The sequence below is a fragment of the Pseudorca crassidens genome, chromosome 2 (assembly GCF_039906515.1).
Source record: "Pseudorca crassidens isolate mPseCra1 chromosome 2, mPseCra1.hap1, whole genome shotgun sequence".
In the NCBI taxonomy this organism is placed as follows: Eukaryota; Metazoa; Chordata; class Mammalia; order Artiodactyla; family Delphinidae; genus Pseudorca; species Pseudorca crassidens.
The window spans coordinates 152,805,115-152,830,854 of NC_090297.1; the positions used below are offsets into that span (position 1 = coordinate 152,805,115).

Here is a 25,740-nt window from a genome sequence, read left to right on the forward strand (position 1 = left end):
CCTCTGTCTAGACCAGGACCTCTTACCTTTGCCACTGGTGACATTTTGTGTCCGATAATTCTTTGCTGTGGGCTGTCCTGGGCATTGTGGGATACTCCTACAGTATCCCTGGCCTCTGCCCAGTGGACGCCAGCAGTCCTTCCCCAGGTGTGACAGCAGAAATGCCTCCGGAAATTGTCAATTGTCCCGGGGGCGTGGAGCTGGGGGAAGGGATGCAGAGTTGCTCTGGGTTGAGAGCCCCTGACCCAGGCTCAGCAGGCACATGGGTGAAGTCAGGACTGTGTATGTCATGTCCTCTCTGGCTAACAATAATCGATGGAGTTAAAACGAATAGTGGCTTCTGCTTGGTCACTGGGACAGCAGAGCATTCACTGTTCTGCCTTGAGAGAACAATTTTCCTGTGTTTTAACTAATAAGGCCCTGTGATGGCTGGATTCTGGGCACCCCAACTAATAAGCGTGCCTATAAGGCAAAGAAACCAAAACCAACGTCCTCCCTGATTGCTAGGGAGGGGGCATGTTTTCTTTCCTCTCCCTCTCCTGGATCCATGCAGTAATTAGCCAAAGTAAAATGAATATTAGCTCATGCTTGTCTTTATAGCGTACTCGCCAGCACTAATGCAGTAGTGCTAAACCAATTTTTTTTTAATAAATTTTTAAAAATTTATTTATTTTTATTTTTGGCTGCCTTAGGTCTTTGTTGCTGCGCACGGGCTTTCTCTAGTTGCGGTGAGCGGGGGCTACTCTTCATTGCGGTTCGTGGGCTTCTCATTGGGTGGCTTCTCTTGTTGCAGAGCACGGGCTTTAGGCGCGTGGGCTTCAGTAGTTGTGGCACTCGGGCTCAGTAGTTGTGGCTCGCGGGCTCTAGAGCACAGGCTCAGTAGTTGTGGCACACGGGCTTAGTTGCTCCGCGGCATGTGGGATCTTCCCGGACCAGGGCTTGAACCCGCGTCCCCTGCACTGGCAGGTGGATTCTTAACCACTGCACCACCAGGTAAGTCCCTAAACCAGTTACTTTTTGAACTTTATGGATTTAAATAATCCTTGGCTCTGAAATTCCTTGTACCCCTCAGCTAGGTAACCACAGGCCCCTCTGCCCTAAATCCTTTTCTTATACTTTGTAGCTTTTTAAGCAAGGCGCCTCTTTAGGAAGACATAATCCATTCTCTGTAGAAAACATGAAAGACCTGAACAATCAAGATTTCTCCATGGAGAATTCAGCTAGTCCTGTGCTTAGCTCCTAACAAGGAAATCCATCTCTACACCAAGCACACCATTACCTGGACTAATGCCTGACTTGAATAACAAGCAAATTATTGTGCTTTTAACTGTACCCTGCTCGGTCACACAGCACGTGTGAGAGAGGAATGTGCCCAGCTTCTCCAGGAGAAACAGGTCAGGCCTCTAATCCTCCTTTTCTGTCACCTTCCCCTCCCCCTTTCCAATCCTTTCTCTTCCCAGCAGAGCAGAGGGAACAAAAAGAGACAGCTAAATTATGTTTAAAATGGAAGAGTCTAAAAGAAGAAAAACGGCGGTCCGTACTGACTTGGGAGAGGATGCATTATCTATCCACAGCCTCTGCAGTGTGGGCTATTTGAGGACAATCAGTGTTCTCACCAGCTTGCTAGAGGGCGATATCTGCGAGGCTAAACCAGGCTTTCTCAGCCTCAGCACGACTGCTGGGTGGGGTTGGATGCTTCTTTGCTGTGGGCCTGTCCTGTGATGGAAGGACTTTTAGCCTCCCCTAAGCTGTGACCATCCAAAGTGTCCCAAGACACTTTCAAATGTCTCCTGGGTGCAAAATTGCCCCTGGTTGAGAACCAGGGCACCAAGCCCTTCCATATTGGGATGTATTTGCTCTCTCTCCCATTCTCTCCCCCTGTACACAAAACCCAAGAAAATCATCGTTCCTGTGTTAAAACTGGGGAGATCAACGTGCTCTTCATGTAGGTAGAATGAGCGGAAAGGAAAAAGACACTGACTTGTGTGTAGGCAGGAGACAGAGTGGGAACCCCCTCAATGCCAAGACTGAAAAGAGTCTTAGGATGTGGGTGAGCTTGTGGCTCCCGCTGGGAAGTGGCAATGCCCCTGGTTGAACAAGCCAACTTTCGAACGCCTCTACCCTGTGCACTTTGGAATCGGGCTTGCTGTGGGCGAGATGAGGAGTGATGGCGAGGCTGCAGAGATGAAGGCGCCTCTGAAGGTGCTGACTGTCTCCTCCCACACTACTTGTGACAAGGGAGAACTACCCAGCTTCACAGAGATACCCATTGCTCAGACAATGACGATCCTGTCTTGGACCTAAACATCGGGATGAAAGAGGGCTACTGACAAGACAGACGTTGTGCAAGCATGGGGTTGCACTTTCATTACAGACATTGAGGCAAACATTTCACTCCTGGTGATATAAAGAGACCTCCCTATTTTTAGGAACTTACAAGAAACATTATTGCTTGTTCTTACCGGCCAGAAGGAAAAGCGGGAGAACGAGCACACTGCAGTGAGCCCCCATTTCCACTAGATGGCGGTGTACATCTTCCTCAGAAGCCAGGCGGGCAGCGCTCTGGGCAGCTCGTTGGCCTAAGTAAGACAAGGGCCTCTCTTCTTTTGGGAGACAGGCGTCTCCTGTCATTGTCGGCACAAACAGCCCCAAACAATTGCACTGACCACGCAGCCCTAAGCCACGTTCCCGGGCACTGCCGTCTGTTCAGGAGTGAATGCTGGGAAAATGAACCACGCTAATTTGTTTGATTGGGGGCAAAAATAAGATCTCAAGTGACAGTGGGTGTAATTTATTTTTCCAACAAGAATAGGGGCAAAGCCATTTCATCCCCCCCCCCCAACTGCTGCCATAAATGAAAGCAATCACCTAATTAGTCCTGAATTACTAACTGGCAGGGTAAAGACCTGCTGGAAATCAGATATATATGGGGGGAAGATGGCGGAAGAGTAAGACGCGGAGATCAACTTCCTCCCCACAGATACACCAGAAATACATCTACACGTGGAGCAACTCCTACAGAACACCTACTGAATGCTGGCAGAAGACCTCAGACCTCCCAAAAGGCAAGAAACTCCCCCATGTACCTGGGTAGGGCAAAAGAAAAAAAGAAAAAACAGACAAAAGAATAGGGACGGGACCTGCACCAGTGGGAGGGAGCTGTGAAGGAGGAAAGGTTTCCACACACTAGGAAGCCCCTTCGCGGGCGGAGACTGCGGGAGGCGGAGGGGGGAGCTTCGGAGCCGCGGAGGAGAGCACAGCAACAGGGGTGCGGAGGGCAAGGCGGGGAGATTCCTGCACAGAGGATCAGTGCCGACCGGCACTCACCAGCCCGAGAGGCTTGTCTGCTCACACGCCGGGGCGGGCGGGGCTGCGAGCTGAGGCTCGGGTTTCGGTCGGAGCGCAGGGAGAGGACTGGGGTTGGCGGCGTGTACACAGCCTGAAGGTGTTAGTGCACCACGGCTAGCCGGGAGGGAGTCCGGGGAAAAGTCTGCACCTGCCGAAGAGGCTAGAGACTTTTTCTTCCCTCTTTGTTTCCTGGTGCGCGAGGAGAGGGGTTTAAGAACGCTGCTTAAAGGAACTCCAGAGACGGGCGCGAGCCGCGGCTAAAAACGCGGACCCCAGAGACGGGCGCGAGCCGTGGCTAAAAGCACAGACCCCAGAGACGGGCGGGAGACGCTAAGGCTGCTGCTGCCGCCACCAAGGGGCCTGTGTGCGAGCACAGGTCACTATCCACACCGCTCTTCCGGGGAGCCTGTGCAGCCCGCCACTGTCAGGTTCCCGGGATCCAGGGACAACTTCCCCGGGAGAACGCACGGCGCGCCTCAGGCTGGTGCAACGTCACGGCGGCCTCTGCCGCCGCAGGCTCGCCCCGCACTCCGCGCCCCTCCCTCCCCCCGGCCTGAGTGAGCCAGAGCCCCCGAATCAGCGGCTCCTTTAACCCCGTCCTGCCTGAGCAAAAAACAGACGCCCTCCAGCGACCTACACGCAGAGGCGGGGCCAAATCCAAAGCTGAGCCCCTGTGAGCTGTGAGAACAGAGAAAGGGAAATCTCTCCCAGCAGCCTCAGGAGCCGCGGATTAAATCTCCACAATCAACTTGATGTACCTGCATCTGTGGAATACATGAATAGACAACGAATCATCCCAAATTGAGGAGGTGGACTTCGAGAGCAAGATTTATGATTTTTTCCCCTTGTCCTCTTTTTGTGAGTGTGTATGTGCATGTGCAGGTTTTTATGAGGACATAACTTTTCAGTTCCTATGGGTAAATACCAAAGAGCATGATTACTAGATCACTGTATGGTAAAAGTATGTTTAGTTTTGTAAGAAACTGCCAAGTATCCTCCTAGCAACAAATGAGAATTCCAGTTGTTCTGCATCGTCAACAACTTTGGTATTTCAGTATTTGGATTTTAGACATTTGAATAGGTGTGTAGTGGTATCTCATTATTGTTCTAATTTAAAATTCGCTGATGACATGGAATGTGTAGCATCTTTTCATACACTTATTTGCCATGTGTCTATTTTCTTTGTTTAATCATAGTTGTTTTGTTTTGTTTTTTAACCAATGCCTACTAACTGTTGTCCTCCTGTGTCTACTTATATTGTCTTTTTTCTTTCTTTTTTTTTTTTTTTTGAGCTTTTGATCATTTAGTCTTTTTCCTGGTATGTCCAATTATTTTTTATATTAAAATGGGGCTTAACTTATTTTAGGAAACTATAAAAATGCCTCCACATTCCGGATGTTGTTATCGTTCTCTTGAAAAGATTTCCTTTTGCCCATGGCAGACAGTTACTATAGGGCCTGGAAACCTTAGTCCATTCTCAGTTTGAGCTCATTCAAAGCCGTTTTTCAGTCTGTGTGACGGTTGCTCTATTTCTGTCTTGTCCTTCCTCTACGGGTGTTGCCCTTTGGGATTACCATGTGAACGTTTGGATTCTCCCTATTCCCAACTACCCTTGTATTTGTTAGGCTTTAAATGTAATGGTTCCCCCAGCCCTGTGAGACTAAGGATACGTGTAGCTTGTCATTCCATTAGTTGTTGCCTTCAGCTTGAGCTCTTGCCCTTTGGCTTCTGTGGTTAGAGTCTTCTGAACTCCTTGGCTTTTCAGCTCCTAGGCTGTATGAGTTGAATCAGCAAATGCCCCAAGGAGAAAAGCTGCACCAAATGTCAAGCTTGCGTCTGTGTTTCCCTTCTCTCCAGAACTTGGCCCACATGTCTCGGTGTCTTTCTAACATTCGGATGCTGGCGAAGAGATGTTTTCTTACTTTATCCAGGTTTTCTAAAATTTCTTTAGACTTCACCTGATCTTATGTTATTATTGAAGTATCATCTCAATTATCCCTAGGAAGAAAATTTACAATTTTATGTTTTATTATTTTATTTTCTATATTACCTCAGTTTCTGTAGAAACCTTTTACCTGATTCTTCAGTCTAGTTCCTGTGTTACCAGTAAGATGGAGATAGGTGGAGGCTAAGAATATTGGGGGGAAAATCACTGATGAATGATATGTCTTGCTCTTTTTGTTTTTCCTCTCCTTATTTACTCTGGCAGCCTACATTTGCCCTTCTTGATTTAACCCAGTTGCCCAAATAAGCAACCCACTCTGGCAAAGACCTGACTTAACTCTCATAAATGTCTGCATGTTAGGATTAGCTATATGATGAACACCATGCCAAAGCTCTTTGTGTGACCAGTCAGAATGGCCATCATTTAAAAAAAATCTACAAACAATAAATACTGGAGAGGGTGTGGAGAAAAGGGAACCCTCTTGCACTGTTGGTGGGAATGTACACTGATACAGCCACTATGGAGTACAGTATGGAGGTTCCCTAAAAAACTAAAAATAAAACTACCGTACGACCCAGCAATCCCACTACTGGGCATATACCCTAAAAAAAACATAATTCGAAAAGAGACATGTACCACCATGTTCAATGCAGCACTATTTACAATCGCCAGGACATGGAAGCAACCTAAGTGTCCATCGACGGATTAATGATAAAGAAAATGTGGCACATATATACAATGGAATATTACTCAGCCATAAAAAGAAATGAAATTGAGTTATTTGCAGTGAGGTGGATGGACCTAGAGACTGTCATACAGAGTGAAGTAAGTCAGAAAGAGAAAAACAAATACCGTATGCTAACACAGATATATGGAATAATCTAAAAAAAAATTGTTTTGAAGAACCTAGGGGCAGGACAGGAATAAAGACGAAGACGTAGAGAATGGACTTGAGGACACAGGGACGTGGAAGGTTAAGCTGGGATGAAGTGACAGAGTGGCTTGGACATATATACAGTACCAAATGTAAAATAGATACTAGTGGGAAGCAGCCACATAGCACAGGGAGATCAGCTCAGTGCTTAGTGACCACCTAGAGGGGTGGGGTAGGGAGGGTGGGCGGGAGACACAAGAGGGAGGAGATATGGGGATGTATGTATATGTATAGCTGATTCACTTTGTTATAAAGCAGAAACTAACACACCATTGTAAAGCAATTATACTCCAATAAAGATGTTAAAAAAAATTTAGAGAGTAAAAAAATTCAAAAGAATTGGCCACACTCCTCCAACAGATTCTAACATTTAGCAGAACAGAATTCACACTGAATCTGGTTTATGAGTAAAAGAAAAGTCAAGTTTAAAGTGGATCACAGATGACAACATTTCTTTTCCATGTGCCTGCTTTGGAGCCATATTTCTGCTGACCACTCAAAACCTTCCTCTTGAGTATTCTGTGATATATTAGAACCAGGAATAAGGGATGTTAGTGCTGGAAGGGTCAGCCAGTGGTCTGTGATTTAATTCACATATCCTTTCTGCACCAGACTCTTTAAGATCATTGAGTTAGCCTAAGAATTTTGAAGCTGTAGAATTCAAGACAGTACATTACAATATGCCAATATTACTATTCTCCTGCTCTGACATTCTCCACTGATGGACAGATGAAGGAGAAGGAAGGGCAGTCACCAGTAACTGAGAGCAAATGAAACTGGAATATTATAATTCAGTATCATTTGAGTGACTGAATTGGCTGGCAGAGTGTTCTCCAGTTAAGGGTGAGGAAGGATTAATTCTGCACATGACACCACTACTGTATTTATACAAGTCTACTGGGACAGTTGTTTGCCTTGAATTGTTTTCTTCATTCATTTCAGTCAGACAGTTGTGTTGACTGATTTTCCTTTTTGATGTATGAAATGACTGTTTGACTGAATTTACCATTTAATTTCCACTAATGCACTGTAAAAACAATACATTAGTCAAATTGGATTGGCAGGTATGAAAATGTTTACCCCAGAACTAGACAGAAATATAATATTGCCTTCTACAGAAATGTAAGTCATATGTCCTGGATTTTGGGGAAATGTTCCAATTTTAACTATTTTGCCACATTTCAAAAATGTAGGGTCACTGATCCCATAGTAAAAATAAGATCTGTGAAGTACAGATAAAAATAGTTTTGTGTGACTCTGACAATCACATAACACAAAAGAAAAAACTATTATGAGATAAATTTTACTGAGTTTCATACTTATCAAGAGGTGTTTCTACGTTAAACTTTTGAGTCTTATTCTAGAAGTTCTTTAGGAACAAACACTTCAAATATATTCATAGAAAACCCTCTTGATTTATAATTCCATTCTTCCAATATTTATACTTACTACGACAGGCCATTTCTCCATGTCCCATCCCATGATTCTCTGCTCCTACTGAACATTTGGAAATTGGTGGCATGAGCAGGAAAGTGAAGCAGTTTTTGAGATTACTGAATAATGCTGATTTTATAAAGACTGCTTTCTTCCATAGTTGACAAACTTATGATGGTACCGATGGTTGGATACTACTCTTAGAGATGAAAAAGGTCTTAAGGAATCTTCCGTATTCTATTCACCAATCTGTGTTCTTGTTCAAAGCAAAATTAATTCCTTTCAAAATTAACATATTAGCTTAATAATAATTTTTAATCTTAAAATAATCTATCTGTGAGAATGGGAATTTTTGGTAGGAAAAAGTGACAGAAGATGGGACAAAAAGAGAATTCATAGAAAGACAAAACAGAATTTTTAAAACAGTGAGTACAAAGTTCTGTTTCCAACTATATCAGTTTACCTTAGGAAAACATACTAGAAAGGCCAGATAAATCATAAGCAACATTTGACTGTGAGCGTTAGAAAGCTACTGAGGTAGCCATGACCTAGGAAAGTAAAATAGAGAAAGAGACTCACTGAAGTGAGAACAATATTCTGCACATGCGTTTCTAGCCCAGTCACTTAGAAACTACTGATGAAGAGCAAAAGTCTGAGAAACCAACTGTGACTCCTAAGAGGTAGAAAAGCCAGTAGATCTTAGGACAATGTCATAGGACTAAGGAAACCAGAGTTGGAATTGAGAAATAACAAGGCAGCTAGAATTTTAAGGACCAAAATCACAGAGAGAGTAAAGATTCAGAGAACGGAGCTGGATTCAGCAACAGTGTTCCCTTGCAGTATTTTCCATGTATAATAGGTAGACAAGACAAGATGCTAAGAAGTCAAACAAAAGCTAACTGAAGTCAAAGCAAACACTTAGTTGGCTCATAATGCTGAAGAGACAAAATTGGGGTTCAGAACCTATGAAAGATTTGTGGCCCAATAGAAAACTAATGATATGAATTAGGACATTGGAAGTCTCTACATATATGTGTATGTGTGTGTGTGTGTGTGTCTGTGTGTCTGTGTGTTAGGAAGGTTGATGCAACATCTACATTGAACCTTATAAAGAAGGAAAATGAGTATGAAGTTGGTCCAGTGACTGAGGTGATCTTCCCCTCTCCTCCCTACCTAAGAATAGGAAATTCTCTCCTCAAGAAAATACAGTTGACCCTTGAACAATGTAGGGTTTAGAGACGCTGACTCCCTGTGCAGTCAAAAATCCACATATAACTTTATGGTCGGCCTTTCTTATCTGTGGTTCTGAATCTGAGGATTCAACCAACCACAGATCATGTAGTACTGTATTACTTATTGAAAAAAAATCCATGTATAAGTGGATCTGTGCAGTTCAAACCCAGGTTGTTCAAAGGGCAACTGTAATGTCATTCAGATTCTCTACAACTTGTCATATCCCAAGTCTGGTATTCACTGAAGAACCACCAAGACTACCAAGAAAAGGAGAATTAGAATAAAAAACAAAACAGAATCAGAATCATAGATGACCTAAACATTAAAGTTCATACATATTTTGGTAAATATTATCAAGTTCAAGAAAATAGATGACAAGGTGGAGAATTTAACTTGACAACTAGAAAACATAAACTGATTGAAGTTGAACTGATAGAATTAAAAATTATATGAAATTTAAAACTCGGTAGTGGATTGGACACAGGTAAAGAGAGGTAAGTGGACTGGAAGATAGAGTAGTAACAATATTAAAACTAAAGCATGGGAAACGAAGAGAATAAAAAGTACACAAAAGTGCATTTGAGACATATGGACCACAGTAAACATTTTTATCATATGTGTAAACTGGAATCCAAAGAAAAAAGGAGAGAGAGATTGGGATGAAAACAATATTTCACAAATGTTAACAGCTGAGAGTTCTCTAAAACTAAAAGGAATATATGGAGCCATAAATTCAATAAGCACTAAAAACATGCAACAAGAACAAATACAAAGAAAACCACACCTAAGATCACCACAGTACAATTTATGAATAGCAAAGAAAACATGACATCTTAAAAGCAGCCCGAGGAAAAAGAGATAGATTACTTTCAAAGGAACAATAGGATTAAGATTACAGCCTACTTCTCAGCGAAACTGACTGGATACTAGAAAATAATGGAATAACATTTTTTAAGTGCTAAAGAAAAGAACTGCCCATTGGGAATTCTAGAGGCAGAGAAAATGTTGTTTGGAAGGAAAGATGAAATAAGGAAATTTGCAGACAAGCAAAATTTAGAAAATATGTTCTCATCAGAACTGAATGAATTAAATTATAAAGGGAGACACGCAGGCAGAAGGAAGATTATCACAGATGAAAATACGGACTTTATAAAGAATTATGTATAACAGAAAGGATAAATAAGTGGATAAACCTAAATAAAATCTAACTGCACAGAAAAGTAATAATAAAATATATCAAAAATTAGAATGCATTAAAACAAATGGAAGAGGAAAAAGTAGTAAAAGAAATTTAAGATCTCAGCATTGCTTGAGAAGCAGTAAAAGACCTAATAAGTCATGGTACATGTGTAACAGCTACTTATGTAAAAACAACAAGCTAATACAAGGGAAAATGGAATTTGAAGGAATCTCAAAGGAAGAAAGAAGAGCAAAAGGAACATAACAAGGTGGGACAAATAGTAAACAAGGAGTAAACGGTCTATAAGAAAATACATTAACTGTAAATACTCAAATTAAAGGACAAGGATTATTGAAACAAACAAAATACCTAATTCTATGCCACCTACAAGAGACAAGAGTCAGATTGAAAATGAAAGGATTCAAAAATTATGTCATAACAACAATAAGTAAAATTGAAGATTTTTTAATGTTAACGTAGATTTGAAAGCAAAAAGTATCACTGGCGATAAGGCAGGATAATAAAACCCACTGTTACTTTACAAGGAATACATTATAAATCTAAACTTCAATGCAATATATGAAGGGAAATTCCAAAAAACTAAGTAGAAATAGAAAAATCTAAATTACCTAGATCAGTAACATAGAATCACAACAAGAAATCAGCAGATTAGAGAAGATCTGAATACCATCATTAAAAACTTTGGCCTAAATTTACATAAAACACTGCACCAACAATGATGGAATATATATATTATGCAGAAATTTTTAGGCACATGGCACATTTATAAAATTGATTATATTCTGGTTATAAAACAAGACTCTGAATAAGCAAGAAATTTAAAATATATAACCAATATTTTACCAAAGAGTTGGATATTAAAAACATACTTCTGATCATTATGTAGGTCAAAGATAAAGTCGCAATGGGAATTAGAATTTTATTAATTGAATGATAATGAAAATATGCCATAACAAAACCTGGGGGTTGCAAACAAAGCTGTGGTCACAGAGAAGTTTATGTATTCAAATTATATTCTCTAAATGTAAAAGGGAAAGGAATAAAGCAACTAGAAGATAACCCATTACCCTGAGGTGGGCAGATTCTGAACTGTACCTGGTGGGGAAGGCAGGGCAGAACTTCAGGAGGCCAGCTGAGAGCACAGTGAACACCTTGTCAGGAGCAGTCTCCAAGAAAGAGCATTTAATGTACAAAGGGATGACTAAAATATATTTAAAAGCTAGCACCCTGACTCCTCTTAAGGATGACTTACATTGCTGGGGAAAATATAAGAAGTGCTCGATGTAGAAGGTGAATAGCTTTATAATTCCCAGGAGAACCTTCGTACCAGAACCACACAATGAAGAACTTGGAGTCCCCGTGGCTAATCCAGCAGAGAGAAAGGGAGAAACAGAGATGCGAGAGAAAATAAATGGAACTCTTGGTGCTGCTGCAGGCCCAAGTCCAGGTATGTGCTCTCTATCTCCACATCTTAAATAAAAGCCACCATGTTCCTCAATCTTTCAGGTACTTAGAATTTCTCTTTAGAACCTGAAAATGGGGTCAGGTTTCCTGTCTGCATTGCTACAGTACAAAATAGAGGCAGGATGTTTGAAATAGTTCTCCATCTGGCAGAAGAGGCCTTAAAGCTGTGAGCCACTCACTGCAAACCAGCAGGACATGAAGGATTCTTGCGCAGATCTGAAGCTACTGGGAGGCCTTTGAGGAGTTAAATCCCATAGTAAATACTGTACCTTCAATGGCCCCTTCTCCCTCTCTGTCCAACCTTCCTCCACTCCCGTGGGGGCCCAAAGGGGTTAAATGAGCACTCTTTGACTTGTACTTGGTGGTCCCAGAACTTGACGTGGGCTTGGAGACTTCCATGAAAAGTCTGCCTTCCATCTACTGGCTTGGGTTTCTTGGTCTCTCTGCTCCAGGCTAATCCCTTCAACCTGCTTTTTCCATTTCTGCCAATAATCCCCCTCTCCAGACCTTCCTAATGCTCTTCTGGGGCGGGAGGAGACTTACTGAGGGCAATGTTTATTTCTAGAGGGAGAGGTGACCACATGACTTCATAGTGGTCGTCCCGTTGATTATTCAGTTTCTGTCTAGATTAGTTGTGGGTGTTTGTGCACCCCAGCCTCACCCCCAGGAGGCTTTAGAACACTGTCCTTATCTCAGCCCTGAGCCTCTCTCTAGCCTCCTTCCCTCTCTCTCCTTACCCATCTTTACTCACAGACTCGCAGGCTCTCTGGACCTCTGAGGAGGATAAGCACTACACAGAACCTCTGCTACAGAACCAAACATATTGAAATGACTCTTTACGAAGATACTGAAACAACAGAAAAAGAATACATGACGATTGTTTCTCCTGAGGGTTCAGTTACCTAGGGGGCCTTTAGCAAACTTTGATTGATAAATCTAACCTTTCCTTCCTTGGCAATAGTTGATCACACTGTGAGGAAAACAAGTTAGAGAATGGAAAAATAATATTTGGATTTCAACGAAATAATAAAGATGCAGGGACTATCTTTGACTTTTGCAAGGTGAGAAGAGTTTTTACATTTTGATTATCTGATGGCAGGAATCCCTTTTAAAACAGGGCCAGTCTGCATGATGCATTTAAAAATCAACCTTTTCAAATATAGCCATAACCCCCACGAGATTTCTTGATTTCTCTGGGGTCAGATAAACCATCACATTTCACAGTGGTGCCCTGTACATGAAAGTGATAAACATAATCTGGAAGCACGGCAGTGGCTAAAAATATGGAGCTGGTAGCCATTCGTTGAAATGATTTTTTGCTTTTAATTCATTGCATAAAATGCTAATGTCCAAATTCAGGCAGCTAGATCTTACCAACCATCAAGAGCTTCAACCCTGCTAACAGCTAAGTATGCACTTTTAAACCCTACTTTGACTGTTCCAGAAACTTACTGGGTTTCTTTAATGCCTCTGTTACTATTTCCTTTGTGTCATTTTGTTTTTCTTTAAACACATAGCTGTGTGATCTTGGGGAAGTTATATTATTTCCTTGAGACTTGGTTGCCTTCTCTGTGAACATCTGGGTATAATTTTAGTATTGCTCAATAGAAGTTTTGGTGATAATGAAAATATTCTATAGCTGTACTATGCAAAGCAGTATTCAATAGCTACATGGAGCAAATAAACATCTTTGAAATATGGCAAATGCAACTGAGGAACTGAATTTTTAATCTTATTTTTAAATTTGTTTAAATATAAATAATGCCACGTGGCTAGCATCTGTTGACAGTACAGATCTACGTAATATTTTAAGTACACTCTCCACTCAAAAACTCTACCATTCATTAACTCAACCTAAATATTTTTGCCCTCTGACAAACAGAAAATAATTTATGCTTCCCTTGAAATTATCTGTCAAGACCTTTATCAGTTTGGGGACATTATATTCTTAAAATTGACTTTGCTTTATGAAACTTTAATAATGTTGGAGTTCCCTGCCCTTGGTACCACCTTTGTGATGATGGGAAATATTGTGGATGATCAAGGACCATTTTAAGAGATCATGGAGAGAAACCTCCTTCTGGATTTAAATTCATTATGAGGATGTCAAAATGCTAAATTACTTAAAATAAAACCCATACCGTTTTTATGCTAAGTTACATTCTACATGTAGCTGGAAAAATGTTAAAAAGATTTTTAAAGAACTGCACATCTATTTTTGAAGCTGATTTGGCTGTTCAAGGCTTGCTAGCACTTTATCCATCTCAGTACTATTTCACTTAGTAAACAAATGCAGTTGCCATAATTGCTGCATATGTGTCTGTGTTCCCTTCTAGGCTATATGTTTTTGAAGTTAGAAACTATATTTATATCACAGCCCCTATGTATAGCACAATATCCATTGCTAATTCAGATTGTGTTTTAAGATATGAGACAAAATTTAAGATTTTTATTATAGTCATAAACATCTAGCAAACCAACCAGACAGTAAAAGCTAATTTTCAATTGGTTGGCCAAGAACAAAAAAGAGAGGAATACCTAGTGCAAAATCACATCTCTAATATCTACTGTTGGATTTAGAGCACACACATGCTAAACTTATTTTAAAATATTTTCTTATCAAAGATTTGAGGTTGGACCTGAAAAAATTACATCAGAAGCGAAAATAATCATGTGGTCTGACCAGCCTGAATCACACAAAGTAAGTGTATACTATATACAAAATAGATAAAGTACGAGGTCCTACTGTATAGCACAGGCAACTATATTCATACCTTGTAATAACCTATAATGGAAAAGGATCTGAAAAAGAAATATATGTATCTGAATCACTTGGCTGTACACCTGAAACACAACATTGTCGATCAACTATACTTCAAGTAAAAAAAACAAGACAAAACAAAGTGTAAAGGGAAGTATAGTTTTATAAATTCACCTCTGATATCCAATGGACCAACTGAAAGACAACAGAAACTACAACTTTCTAGGAGACAGGACATGGCCAGCAAACTAGGCCGTCACCCTCGGTAACGGTCATACCTGCCAAGAAATATACAGACTAGGCTGCATTCATGAATACATAGGAATTCTTCATTTATCTGGCATTATTAGGCAATGAGGTATTGTATGTTAGGAGAAGTTTTTTTTAAATGACAAATTTAAGAGGAGTTATTTTAACCTTCACTCGGTAATTTTTTTCTAAAATTAAGAAATGTATCTACTGGTGTATCTAATGTTTCCTTGATAACTCGGGGTCATCAGTTCCATCAACTTTTGCATGAATAATGTGAATGGAAACAAGACCGGCATGCTTACTGAAACTGAAAATGACATGGCACTGGCTGGAGTAACTGATGAGAGAGCAAGAAAAAAACAAAAATGAAAACAAACCGTGATCAAGAAACAATCAGTCAAGTTCTGACTTTCTGTACTTAGTTTCAAAAAGAGATACCACAAATCCCAGCGAGAGACTCCAGCATCATTAGCTGTCTTTCCCCTTTGTTTCCACCTTCCTTTCCTTTTCCTTCTACCCTAGATTGTTCCAGGAAATGTTTATAGCTGCTTGCCAAGACAAATTCTAACACTTACTTTCTCTCACACAAACTACACAATATGTCCATGTGATAAATAGTGTGGAGATAAAAGACAATTCATCACAGGTACATCTCCTATGAAACTAAAATTAGAAACTAGCTTCTAAACATGCAGAGAGAAGGGCGTGGTGTCAGGCACAAATTTCTTTGCGAATTCCTCTCCATTTCTAATAGACGTTCTTCTTTACCAAGATCCCTTTTTATTGGTGTCCTATTCCAGACTGCTCCACTCCACCCATCCTCCACTCCACCCATCCTCATGTGTAAAACACATTCACATTCTTTTGTGACCCTACTTATTTGCCCATTAAATAATCAATCATAGAACTGTCGGAATTAAATATAGAGTGAAATTAAAATACTGGAGTCACTTGGAGGGTTTAGCAGCTCCACCAGAAAATACTGGGCATGGATTTAAAAGAGGCTGCGTGGGACCTGCTCTTGTCCAAGTTCTTTCTCAAGAAGTATCTGAAATAAGCCTAAATTCAGAGTTAATCAGATTGGCCTGCTTTCTCAGGTGGACTGGAATTCATTGCTCTTTCCCCTCAACTCCCTGTTGTCAGTGGCACTTTCCAGAGAGGAGGTGGACTTCTCTGCCTACTGCAGAAGCGCAGTTCCCCTCGGGCCCACTCCCTGTCTGAATCTCACACTTGAGGCCCGATGCCAGCCTTCCCAGAACATTCGTGGTCTCCTTTCAGTTTTTGACCTGCTCAGGTCGAGTTCCTGTAGTCTCTTTCTCAGCTTGAAACCTGATCTTCCACACCTTTCCCTGACCTCGATGGTTACCTTCCTACTTTAGGCCTCAGGTGCTTTACCTATAAAATGATATATTTTCCCTTAATTCTAAAGTCTTATTTCTAAAGCTCTACAATGTGGTGGCTCCTTGAAAATGTTTCTCTTTGCTGGTTTTAATTTTGTAGAGAATTAAAACCCCAGCCACTCTAAAAGACAGTAAGTTACATTGGATAAGGAAAGTGTGCGTTTGTAGTTAGATTAACAGGGGTGGAAGACGACTTAGTATGTTTTAAGATACTCATGATCCATTCTCGTGAGAGTCGGGGGAAGAAGGGGAAGAGAGTTAATAAAATACCGAACGATCGTGACAAATTAAGTTCACCAAGATGTAGCTGATTAGTTACTACTTGAATAAGCCACACAAATCCAATTCAAGTTGTCCTTTATTTTTCTAAGAAGGATCCCAGTGAACTGAGTCCCATGTTCAGTAACTCCACGTTCAATGGCTTAGTCTTTAAAAACTGTTATGTTGCTGGAAGAAGAAATATTGCCCATCAGTCCTAATTGATGTTTAGCTATCACGCACATTTGAAATAAATTTATTACTTTGCCTGATCTCAGTGTAATACATTCCAAAGTGGCAAAGAGCACACGAAAAGTTATGGAGTCTCCATCTTCTACACTAAAGTGTGCAATAAATTACATATTATTTGGTCGTGAAATTCACAAGCCATAGAAACACACAATTAGCAATGTATACAGTGGTAAACAGCAGGTAATGAGAATGATATAAAACAAAACAAACTGTGTATGTTGGCACTGCTGCCAATAAAACAATCATTAAATGCATTCAGATGCATCTACGCCAGGTAAGCTCTTTGAGGGCAATGAATTCTACATACCTGTCAGGATATTATATATAGACCAGTTTCTATGGCCTTTATTCAAAGACTCTGAGAAAGGGTTACTGTGGGTAAATTCAGACCTTTTCTCAATATAGAATTTAGTCAACATGCATTCTGAACAGCAAAATTTCACACTGCTTTCAATTTTCCTACACTAATTCCCACCTCAACAAATGCAGGATTAAGTATAATGGATTATAAGAAGTTAGAAAGGAAAGATGGAAGAAAAGAAGGAAGGTAGAAAAAAGGTGGGTATGGAATACTTCAACATTAATGTAAAGAGTGGACCTAAAACTAACCTGAGGTTACCCTAAACTATTAGCATATGCTATAGAAACTTAAATGAAAAAATAAAAAAACCCAGCAAGGGAAACTCAAAGATTTAGTTTTTTCACTTTACTGCATATACACGTCCATCTTAAACAATCTATGTGCTTATATCCAATAAGAGAGCATTGTTTCACAAGGCTATTTGGGTTCTATCAGCATGTAAAGGTCGGACAACTCAACTTTAGCAGAGTCAGCCTTCAGGTGAATAATTGCTTCTTTCAGGTTGTGAGCATTTGAATTTTCCAGAAATGTTTCCCAAAAAATGAAAACTAAAAGAGTCCTAGGACAGCGTCCTTTAGTTTTATAGTATCAAGGTTTTTGGAGGAAGAGTATCCTTGTCGATTATCAACACAATGATTCCAAGCAGGTCAATTTATGCTGAGAATATTACATAACAGAACCCACTTCACCTCCATTATACTGACAATTATCTTCCTTACTTCAGCCTTGTGCGTCTTAGTAAAGTTGAAAATACTGAGCCAAGAACAGACTGTGACAATGCCAGAGACTCAGATGTACCTATAGGTGCCTTCAGACAACATCAGCCACCCAGGCTAAAGTTCTGGTTTAAAACATCCCAACATGAATGAATCTCAAAAACCATGTGCTGAGCAAGTGAAGCCAGATCAAAAGGGCACCTACTGTATTATTCAACTTACATGAAATTCTAAACTGGGCAAAAGTCATCTCTAAAGATAAAAAACAGATCCGTGGTTGCCTTGGGGTGGGAGATGGGGATACTTTGGCAAAAGCCTAGGAGGAAACTTTCTAGGGTTTGAGAATTGTTATCTATCTTTATGGGGGTGGTAGTTAAACAAATGTATACATTAATTACAAGTCACTGAACCGTTGACTAAAAATGTCTGCATTTTATTGTATGTAAATGATACCTTAATAAGATTGATTACAAAATGAACCAAAACCAAAACAAAGCAGAAGAAAAACCTCAAAGGAAATACACTGTTTTCTTCCAGGGTACCAGATTGGAAATGAGGCATTGGTCTGTTCTACCCTCAGATTATCCCTAGGATTATCTAGTCTATTTTAAAGCACTAGAGTCCCCTATAAGGAAAACTCACCTCATGTTTAATTACTTTGATTTCTTCTCTGCCTCTTCTCCCAACACAGTGAAGTCATTTACGGAGGAAAAACCAGCTTTTTCCAACTTTGCACCATCACATATTCTTTCCAAAGCTATTATTTATGGAATAAAATTTGGCTACACTTTGTAAAAATCTAGCTTTTTGAGCCTTACAAATCTTAACAGTTAACCTATTGCCTCCACTGGAATTTGGGGAAAAAATTATTTTGAAAATGAATAGCTGAGATTTGACATTTTTGTTTCTTGTGATTTTCTCTTCCCCTAAGAGAGAAGTGAGTAGGAATGAGAAACACATACATAAAGAAAAAAAAATTATCTTGCTGCCTTTCCATGGTTATAATTTATAGGAGGCCCTTTTCAACAATAATCTGTTATCAGAATCAATAAAATATAATCTCCATGAAGGCCAGGCCAGGATATTTGTCTCTTTTTCAGCAGATTGCAATACGAACCACATTCATGGATATGCTTCTTGATGATCTTTGTAATACTGTAACAGTTGACCATTTCCTCATGCCTCTTCACCTTAACTTAAACCTGGTTTTTCACCAATGACCTCACATTTCCTTCTCTATCACTTGGTTGTGGGCCTCTTTTCCAACTCCAACTCCAACTCGCATTTCACTCTGGAACCAAAGGAAGACTCACACCTTCCTCCTTTTTAGTGATGCCTCAAGGTCATTACCACATTGTGATCACCCTGAAGAATAGCCAGACAATTGTTATTTCAGAGCCATCTGACAGTTTGTAGCTCTAAAAATTAACTAAGGACCGCATTTGTCAAAAATATCCTAGTTTAAGATTTTGGTAATACAGCAACAGTAATTCCGAAGTCATTTATGACAATCAGTGTGGGAAGCACCATCCTTCGGGAAGATCCTTTGCCATACAATACTCTTTCCCTGTCAGGTAATAAGGAAGCATGGCCGTGGAAAGTAACCTTTTGTGGAAAGAAATACTTGGCTTTGAGAAGGCTTGAAGTTCATACATTTTTCTTGAATTAGATTCTCCATTAATTACTTTATCCACAAAGAGGTAATTATCAGAGTTATGTAAGCAGTTAAGGAGATGCTACTCCACATTCTTTCAGCTTGTTGACCTTTCTCATTTTATTCCATGTGGCTATCTGAAACATCAGTGATTTACATGCCTTTCTTTTTTTTTTTTTAACAGATTTCTGTGTGTGTGTGTCCCCATGATGAAAACATCATTAAAGTAAAATATCATGAATAGACTCTTAAGAAGCAGAGTCTACTTAAAGTCCTGGAAAATATGAAAGCACTAATATTCATGGACAACTCTACACTCTGAAAGTTACTCCAAATTTTGTTGCTCTCTATTTTGTCTAGGAGTTTTTCAAATTTCCTACCATGATCATTTGTTAGTTTTATAATTACATAATAAAGGCATTACATCATACAATCTTTTGTTATCCATTGCAGTTTTAAAACTATTCCTTTCCTTGTCCTCAGCAGATATGTCATAGATTATTAGTACACAAGCAAAGACTTTCAATGTAACAGTACTTTATAGTGAGAAGAACTATACTGAGCTATCTCTATCCTAAGACAATGCACTAGGAAAGCACTAGGAATTCTTAAGCACTAGGAATACAGAGACGATCAAGGGGCAAGTTCCTTGCCTTCGAGTATACATAATCATTATAGCAAATGTTTAAATAGCACTTAGTATATAACTCACCACAGCAGTCTTATTATCCTCCTTTTTAATAGGTGAGCAGAGGAAGCCACAGGGAAGTCATAGGGTAAAGCCAGAATTTGAACCTAGGTAGACTAGTACACTCTCCACGGCTTTAACAACTAAGTTAAATATATATATATATATATATATATATATATATATATATATATATATATATATATATATATAAAACTCCAAGTATTCCAAAGTTACCGCTTATCTACCAAAACTCAAAACGGAGCATACAAACTTGCATAGAAAATAAACATGTAAAAGTTCATAAATAAACCACAATATAACCTGCTCCACATAATATACTGACTGCAGTGTCCTGGGCCTCTCCCATCCTTAGGTAGCCAAAAAGTACAACAAAACAATACTTTTCATCTTTGGAAGCCACACCATCTCTCATACCAACCAACCAATTACTTCCTTAGAGAGAATAGGAAATTAACCTGAATATCATTATATATATATATATTTTATATATATATATATATATATATATATATATATATATATATATATATATATATATATATATATAGCATTAGTGATGTAGAATCTTTGTTTAAAGACAATAACTTCAATAGCAGAGGGAACTTTACCATTGCAGGCTTCCGATAACCTCTATATTTCTCAGATTTCATGCTAAATCATAAAATGCCATACTGTGTCTGAAGCTATTTTTTCAATAGTCCATTTTCTTAAATGGACTAGCAAAGCCGTAAATACTGAGGAACATTTTGGCTCCCAAATCCTAAAGCCATTCTGATTATGCCTGGGTGATCATGGGGACGTCATCGGAACTACCAGAGGACTGGCTGAAATACCAGTGTTCTGGCCAGCTAACAAATTAGAAATTACACAGAATCCAATTTTATTTTTTTGTTATGTAATTCCTATGAGGCTTTTGGGATGTCAATGTAAAGTCCTTTCATGTGTAATCTTTATCCATTAGATAGGGAACAATGCCAATCCCCGTCATAAGTACTTTCACAATCTGACATTGAAAATCCACTGTAGGGCATAGGACCTGCAAATAGGATATGAATCACACACATCCACTCATTCAGACAACCCACAAATATTCATTTTTAAGTCTACTATATGCCAATAATGTACCGGCCTCTCAGATGCTAAACCATGCTAAATGCTGAAACAGACATACTCATTTCTGGCCCTCCTGGAACTTATTACCTACAGAAGTGCCTTCATTGTAAATGGTCAGGTCTCAGCCAATGCTATTATCATCAGCAGGTGACCAAATGATAGAGCTTGCTTTCTAAACAAGCTCCACACTCTGCTTTCAACATTTTTGCTTTCCTTCAAGGCATATAATCCAGTGGTCAATTTCTCCCGGTTAGTGAGGTTTGGGGAAAATTTACCCAGTGAACAATTCCTTGTAGCCTCACTCTTTCCTCACACTCTCCTCTGTGCTCTTGAGCTAAAGAGACCTGGATTAAAGTCACTTGCTCTAACCTTATTATTTTAAAATAGGGCTGCTCCTGCTTTGAGGATTTCCACTGGACCAACACAGCAGCAAAGCAGCACTGAATCAGAAGCAGGTAAATTTCAAAATGACAGCTCTAAACACATCCACTCTCCTTTTGTTCTCCTCCCATCCCTTTGCTCTGAACACCTCTGCCCTGAGGCTTTACCTTTACCCTTCTCTGATTACTGCTCCAAAAGGGTTTCCAAGAGCAGGGAGTTTTAAGGTTTCATTTGCTCCCAAGTCCTTTGTGGAAAAGGATACTTGCTTCCTGATTCTTACTAATTCCACACTCACATCCTTAACACAAAAATCATCATTTAAAAAAAAATTTCCTCAGCTTCATATTTCTTCTGGGCCAACACTGAAAGAATATTTTCAAAGAAACAATATCTTCTCTCCTTTGCTCTTCTGAGCTTCACGTTCTTACCTCCAGTCTCATTTTCAACCCTTATTACGGGATGCATCACAAAAATAGAAGAAAGTTCTTTGTGCTTTCCCTGTACCAGGAGATTATTCTCATTTGTTCTGTCTCTAACGAACAGAATGTGAAATCAACACAAAGCCTGATTATGCGACCTCTTCCAAGGGAAAGGTCTGAGAGTTGTCTATTTACTAATGAAGCTCTGTGTGTATTAAGGGTTGACTGAAGCAATCATCAGGAATTTCCATCCCTTAAATTAGTGCTTTCCACCAGATGCATATCTTTCATTTCGGATAATATAACTTTTAAGTTCAGGATACAACTGGACGAAAGAAAAGAAAAAAAGGTAACCAACACAACATTTGCAGTAATAACACAGTAACAGCTATTATCCTTCCCTGAGGAATTCAGCCTACTTTATGGACACAATTTAGTACAAAATCATAAGAAAGCTAACAAAGCCCCAAACCACTTCACAATAGCGTAGAGAGGTAAAGGTCAGAAATTATTACTGCCAGAACCAGCAGACAATGGCACCTACCGGAAAGAGCACAGGACAGGAAAACCTGGAAGCCTGTGTTCCAGTTTCGGTTATTCCTGTAAGCATTAGTACGATCTGAGTGAACTCAGCCTGCCCTGCTTTTTCCGTTTATAAAAACCTACGTGTTGTTCCTTCATCTGCTGTGTGTTTTTCTGTCTTCTCATTTTGCTTATCTTACTGTGTTTGGGGTCTCCTCTTTGCAGGCTGCAGGTTTGTAGTTCCCACTGTTCTTGGTGTCTGTCCCCAGTGGCTAAGGTTGGTTCAGTGGGTTGTGTAGGCTTCCTGGTGGAGGGGACTAGTACTTGAGGATATGGGGAGGTGGAAGGGTAAGCTGTGACAAAGCGAGAGAGAGGCATGGACATATATACACTACCAAACGTAAAACAGATAGCTAGTGGGAAGCAGCCGCATAGCACAGGGAGATCAGCTCGGTGCTTTGTGACCGCCTGGAGGGGTGGGATAGGGAGGTTGGGAGGGAGGGAGATGCAAGAGGGAAGAGATATGGGAACATATGTATATGTATAACTGATTCACTTTGTTATAAAGCAGAAACTAACACACCATTGTGAAGCAATTATACTCCAATAAAGATGTAAAAAAAAAAAAAAAACCTACATCATCCTCTCAGTAGAATGAAATGCCACATCTGAAAAGTTGCAGATCTCTTTAGGAAAGAAACAAAACTCATGCTTTCCAACCAAAATGGAATAATTCAGTCAATGGAGACAATAAAAATCTGCCATAAAGCAATTGTTTACTTGAAATCTATCTTTTGTGGTATATTTATTGGGGTAAGGAGTGTAAGGAAATCATAATTAGGGTTACCAATTATTCCAGAAATCAAGGTCATTAAGTTCAGATTCCAACTTTGACCCTGACCCAGGCTTACATAGATGTAAGATGTCCCAATACCTCATATCCACCATACATGGGAGAAACAAGGTATGCGGACAGATCCTCTTATAAATATCCCATATGTAGTGGTTTTAATACAGGGTCTCAGATTCATTGCCATTCTTCGCATCCAGCTGTGGGCATTTTCCCTTGAATTTGGGCAGGCTTTCCATGGCTTCAAACAATAGAGCAGGGGTCAGTAAATTATGGCTGGTGGGCCAAGTCTAGGCCTCTACCGGCTTTTATAAATGAAGCTTTATTGGAACACAGCCATGTTCCTTAGTATATGTATTGTTTGTTTCTGTTTTCACATCACAGCAGCAGAGCTAAGTAGTTGCAAAAGAGACTGTATGGCTTGTAAAGCCTAAAATATTGACTGTCTGACACTTTATGGAAAAAGATCTCCAATGCCTGCAACAGTATATAATGAAAGTGATGCTATGTAACATCTAAGACTAGGTCATAAAAGGTCATGCAGCTTTTGCATGATTCTCGTGGAATGCTTGAACCCTGGACACTCATTCTTGGGATACTCTATCTTGAATCCTAACTACCACGTTATGAGAAGTCCAAGCCACATGGGCAGCCATCTATAGGCACTCCAGTCAACAGTCCTTGTTGGGCCCAGTCTTCAAGGGCCAGACATGTGAATTAAAATTATCTAGATGATTCCAGACCCAGCCATTTGAATCCTCATGAGCTGAGGTTTCAGACATCAGTCATGGAGTAGAGACAAGCCATCTCCTCTGTGTACTGTTTGAATTGCTGACCCACAGAACCTGGGCACATATTAAAAATTTTGTTTATTTCACCCCTAAGTTTGGACTTCATTATTATGTAGCAATAGATAACTATAGCACTGTGTCTGTACACAGATCTACATTTCATAGAGCACACTTTTAGATGTGAATGTTGACTGCTCAATTTCTAAGAAAAACGTATACACACATATAGGTACAAAATGTTTATGTATATGTAAATATTAGACCTATATAAACTAATCTATGTTATCCATAAAATGAGGGGGCCTTGATAATGGCTAACATTTTTTTTCAGTATTTATTGTGTTCCAAGAACTGATAAATTCTTGCATTGTATGAATTTTCTTTTAACCCCCATAGCAACTCCCTGAGAGAAGTAATGTTATCTCTATTTTATAGATGAGAAAACTGAGGCAAAAACAGATAACATGCTCAAGAGCACTCAACAAGTAAATTTTAGAGTCAAGATTCGAACCCAAGTTCTCAAGTTTTATATCCCTTACTATTAGTCACCAAGCTATATACTGAGGAAGGGGATGAAAGCTGAAGCCCTTACCTCATGCTCAAAATGTTAGACAGAAGCTTAGCAGGTATGGTTGAAAGAAGATAGGACTAGGAGTCGTAAGTCCAGAGCCTGAGTTATGAAATGAATTCTCCTCTCATCTAGATATAGGTTTGTTTTTAGAAAATGAAGAAGAGTATGCATATTTTGATTGTTAATTTCTGTAATTAATGATTACCAAAGAATGGAATTTTACCAGGGAACTATTTTGCAATGACATAATATATTGATTCAAAATCAAACCTTTATTATAAATTATTGATTCAAAATCAAATCTTTATTAAGTCTCCATTGCATCAGAAGTCTTTCCCACTCTTCATTTCTTTTGAAACCCTTTCCTGTCTACTCTTGGCCAAAGCTTGAAGCCTAATTTAACATTTGGAAATAAAATAATGAAATAGTCATAACACAGCAATTCCAATGCCTACTGAAATGGAAGCTCTAAATAATTTTTCAGATAATTTAGGAAATTAAAAATATTTACATCACAGATGCAAAGACAGAAATTACTTGTGTAATAAAATAAATGGTGAGACAAAAAGTTATGGTCAAGTAGATTTGTTTAAATATGAACACTAATCTGAGTTCTACCCCTGTGCTAAAACCCAGTGACAGGTTGCCTACAGCTTCTAAAGGGATAGTTCAGTGCATTGGGCCAGATTCATGCCATAAAATGTGGTATTATTAGTAGTACTAGAAGACAGAGTGTGACTGTCTTCTTTGGGACATAGATGAAGGCCCCAAGATAGACAATATCAAGGACAAATTATGTAGAATAAGATATTATCTCAGTCCTTGGAACATGTCATCCAGGATAGAAAAAGAAGTAGATTTATTATCAAGTACATGAAGCCAGAGACAGTAAGCAATGAGTGGTAGTTGGTTAAAATAGACAGGTTTTAGAAGTAGAGGCACGGATGTAGAAAACAAACTTAGGGTTACCAGGGGATTGTGGCGGGGAGGCTAACTTGGGAGATTGGGACTGAAATATACACACTACTATACATAAAATAGATAACTAATAAGAACCTGCTCTTCTTATTAGCACAGGGAACTCCACTCAATACTATGTAATGGGCTATTTGGAAAAGACTCTAAAAAATAATAAAAGTGGATATATGTATATGTATAACTGATTCAC

The 25,740-nt window shown here is 39.5% G+C and overlaps 1 long non-coding RNA gene across 2 annotated transcripts; it reads left to right on the forward strand.

Moving 5' to 3' along the window:
- The first annotated feature begins 2,917 nt into the window (after positions 1 to 2,917).
- LOC137219985 (uncharacterized) lies at positions 2,918 to 19,978 on the forward strand. Of its 2 annotated transcripts, none has more exons than XR_010941340.1 (3): positions 2,918 to 4,206; positions 11,409 to 11,542; positions 12,313 to 13,290. It is a non-coding gene; the product is annotated as an uncharacterized lncRNA (long non-coding RNA). The 2 variants fall into 2 exon arrangements; XR_010941341.1 differs by lacking the exon at positions 12,313 to 13,290 and adding an exon at positions 19,398 to 19,978 and having other exon boundaries at positions 3,225 to 4,206.
- Positions 19,979 to 25,740: the final 5,762 nt, after the last annotated feature.